Source organism: Myotis davidii, unplaced genomic scaffold (genome assembly GCF_000327345.1).
Source record: "Myotis davidii unplaced genomic scaffold, ASM32734v1 scaffold575, whole genome shotgun sequence".
In the NCBI taxonomy this organism is placed as follows: domain Eukaryota; kingdom Metazoa; phylum Chordata; class Mammalia; order Chiroptera; family Vespertilionidae; genus Myotis; species Myotis davidii.
The window spans coordinates 7166014-7170166 of NW_006290306.1; the positions used below are offsets into that span (position 1 = coordinate 7166014).

At 38.0% G+C, this 4153-nt stretch overlaps 1 pseudogene across 1 annotated transcript; it reads right to left on the bottom strand.

Annotated features, from left to right (window-relative positions):
• Positions 1-8: 8 nt before the first annotated feature.
• On the bottom strand, positions 9-467 carry LOC102752368 (annotated as a pseudogene). The gene has a single exon (XR_001513805.1). The product of XR_001513805.1 is annotated as a U6 snRNA-associated Sm-like protein LSm3 pseudogene (transcript).
• Between the last annotated feature and the right edge of the window lie 3686 nt (positions 468-4153).

Below are 4153 nucleotides of genomic sequence, written 5' to 3' on the forward strand. Positions count from 1 at the left end.
GCTATGTGCAAATAAACTCATTTCAGGAGCAGAAGAATCCTTGGTCATTTCTTAATATCAAAATTTATGCAGGTTTCTCTTTTGAATATCTTCTACCTTTAAAGACGCAATCATATAAAGTTTCTTAATTTCCACACAAGATATATTCTTTGTTTCAACCAACTCTCAATGGAGGGGCAACTAGGACAACACCATCTCCCCGGACAAAAAGCACTGGAATATTCCGTTTTGTTGATTTATATATCTCTTCATATGTTTCTTCATCAATTTCTATAGTAGTCACAGTTTCTTCCATATCTCCCAATATCATATTTAAATGTTGATCATAAGCATGTAATCTACCTCTAAGCTCTCTGTCATTTCTCATTTTCACATAAATTAGCTCATCCAGGCTGAGCCTGATAAGATCCAGGGGCTCTTCTACAGTGTTGGTAGTTTGTTGCTGGTCCACGTCATCCACCATGTTTCTAAAATTATTTATTTATCTAAGATGAACCTACGCTGAATTTATCTGAAAAATAAACAAGTCGGGGGGCAGGAGGGAGGGGGGTAAGAGATCAATCGAAGGACTTGTATGCATGCATATAAGCATAACCAATGGACTTAAGACATTGGGGGGTAGGAGAGGCCAGGGGATTGTCAAGGGCGGGGGGAAAAAAAAGGACACATATGTAATACCCTTTGTAATACTTTAAGCAATAAAACAATAAAAAAATTGTAAATGGAAGATTATAAGAGAGGGTTTCATGTGCCAGCAAAAGTTACTGGCGTGCCATGTTTGGCATGCGTGCCAAGGGTTGCCCACCCATGGTCTATGTTGAGTTATACTCTAGTACTCAATATCCCATTCCTATATCACATGCTACATCCAGCATAGGATGTTCTTTTGAGGCTGGTAGGGGAACGAATATTTGGTTTACTTAGGAAGGAGGCTAATACAAGCATCTGATCTTACATGGATTACCTGCCTAGATTTTTAAGCCGAGGTAACCCATCCATAACCACATGGCTGCCACCAGTAAGGGAATGGTTGTCTATTGCCATCCAGATAAAGGCCTTAAATCTTCTTGCTTCATTTCAGCTTCCACCCCACCCTCTCACATTCTATTCCTGCTCTTAGAGGATTACTTACTTTTAGTGTTATCTAGTGATTCAGGACCTTCATTTGCAATTTGGTTTTAACTACAAATATTTTTCAGGGTCAGAGTCTGTACCCAGCCTCTGGTGCTTTTGACCTGGTTACTCACCTACTTGATCATTACTTAGTTTGAGTCACCATCCCATTTAACCAGTCCTTGGTACTGGCACATTCATGTGTATCTACTTCTTGCCTTAAATATTCATGGAGATGGACAGATAGTCGTCTCTTTAAAAATTGGCAAAGTTCAGAAATAGTGCTTCTAAATACCAAATAATAACAGGTCTCTTGTGCACAATAGGGATTCCTATAACAGGCTGATGGCTCTGGGTCCCTTTTATTTGAGTTCAATTCCCTGGGTTCCATCAAGGGTCCCCTTGCATCAGATAGATGTTTTACTCTATAATATTTTGGCAACTTTCACCAAACTTTGACTGCGTTTCTAGAGAATATAAATAAGAACAATGATTAAGTGTGGCACCAATGTGGCCACTTATCTTAGTTAAGCACCCAAAGTAGTGGTGCTTTTTTTGGGCCATTTCTCTGACCAAACTAACAGGTTCATGAGAAAAGTCTAACTGCGTACCATTTTATTTGAAAGTCTATCAGACAAATGCTTGAGAACAATATCCTCCTAGCAGAAATAATTTAAGATTGAGATAAAAAACAGAATTCTATGAAAATTAAAGTAAATTCAGAAAGCTTAATTTAAACATGTAGACTGGTTATGGAGAAATTCACACACACACACACACACACACACACACACACACACGGCAGTTAAAAATTAAAGATAAATAACATAGAACATACTTCAGTACCATGCCATATAGTGGATAAATTTGGTTTTGGACAGGTTTAGAGAGTTCTCTAACCTTCTTTCTCCTAAATTTCCAATTAAAATATGAGCACGGGGAGTAGGAGAATGTGTTTGTTTACACTTGGCAAAAACCAATTTCCTGTTTCTAAGAAAAAAAAAAAGCTTTTTTGGACTTCAAATAGCTCTTGCAAAACAATATTTTGATGATCTAAGTGTAAATGAATCAGAAACATATGGATTGGATTTTCATTGAGATACACATGGATTTAAACATACGCTGAAGAGAATGCCTGGTAAGTTATACTTGGAATTGATGAAAACCAAAATGTGGTATATTTTTCAAAATTTATTTTAAGATACCTTATGTCCCATCCACCAGCCCAAACACTGGAGGTGGTTCATTCTCTTTTTTTTAGGAAATCTTTTTTGAAAGGTGGAAGTTATTTGTTCTTTAGTAGAAAGGAGTTAAGTTTTAACATGCAGGCTTCTAAGTGATTTCTGTCACGCACATCTACCTATCAGAAAAAGGAAAAAAAAAAACACCTCAGGGACACTGACACAAATACATATTCATTTTTAATAATTTTCTTTGCCTTGCTTCTTTCCATTTCATTTCTCTGACTTCAGAAAAGAAGTGTCTAAGAACAAGAGGACAGAGCATGAAATCTCGTTTTGTTAAAACATGCAGGCCTAGCCATATCTATCTTTGCATCTCATAAAACTGGCTCCACATTAGCACTAAAATGTTTTGTTTAAAGTGAATAATCACACATCGTCCTCTATCCTTGGTGATTTTAAAACTGTACTGGGAACCATAATGATAGATGTTATGATACTAAAAAATTAGGAGTATAATTTTTTATCCATAGAAGAAATGATTACATGATTATTGCTATTTACGTAGCCTAATCTTTTCAGGATCTCTGGGGTTTGTGGAACAATGGTATGATATATCTCTCTTAGCCATTCCCCAACAAACTTGCATTCAATGTTGTTAGGGGCTGAATTGTGTCTACCTGAACTTCATATGTTATAGTACTGACCCCCCAGAACCACAGAATGTGACTACATTTAGAGATGGAATAGGGCCTTTAAGAGGTAGTTAAATTATAATGAGGTCATTAGGGTGAATCCTAATCCAAGATGACTGGTGTCTTTATAAGAATATGGGATTAAGACAAACTCATAGAAAAAGAACCATGAAAAGACACAGGGAGAAGACAGCTGTCTGTAAGTCTCAGAAGAAACCAACCATGACAATACCTTGACTTTGGACTTTTAGCATCCAGGATTGTGAGAAAATAAATTTCTGTTTTTTAAGCCATCCAGTGTGTGGTACTTTGTTATGGCAGCCCTAGCACACTGGTCCAGTTATAAAGATGTTTGCTCTCCATCATTTACAAATCATTATGACCATTAACTACAGGCCAGAGTCTAGTGCTTTCTTCTCTTGAACCTGGAAGATGTCCTGGTAATACCTAAGCTTTTGATCATGATAGCTGTAATCAGACTTAAATGCTGAGGCCTCTGGGGTCAACAACACATGCAAAGAAATGTACGTAAGCCAACACATATGTCCAGTCTTCCAGTTCCTCAGCTGATCTTTTCTTGGCATCCCTCTGGCTATAGCTGAATCCTATCCCTTTCTCTGCCCAGATTCAATTATTTGCCCATTTCCTTTGGGCTCAGTTTATATTTGACTGGTGATATTTATTCCTTTCTGTCAAAGTTAGGACTCTACTCCTAGCTTCTTTACTCAGGTATAGTCTGATATCTATATTCTGACCTCACAGTGAAGTACTGGCTTCATCATAAGTTGGATGCCCATCTGATTGTATTAACCAAGAACATGGTAGCTTACTTGCCATGTGGTGGCTTAACTGCCACACTTTGTAGGCACATCTTCCTCCTCTTCCTTTATTAGTTTGCCTGTGTCTGCCCATTCAGACCTGCTGTCTTTACTGATCTGGGTTTCCCTGCCAGAAGATTGCCACCTACTACGTACAATGACCTACATTGGCTCTGGTATCAGACTGCCTGGGTTCTTTTTCTGACCCCTTTTACAATAACAGTGGGCCAAGTGTCCTACATCTGGAAAGGGGGGTAATCATAGTCTCTTTCATAGGGCTGTTGGGGGATTTGGATCAGATGATATATGTAAAAGGATTTGAATAGGGCTCAGCATATTGTCAAGG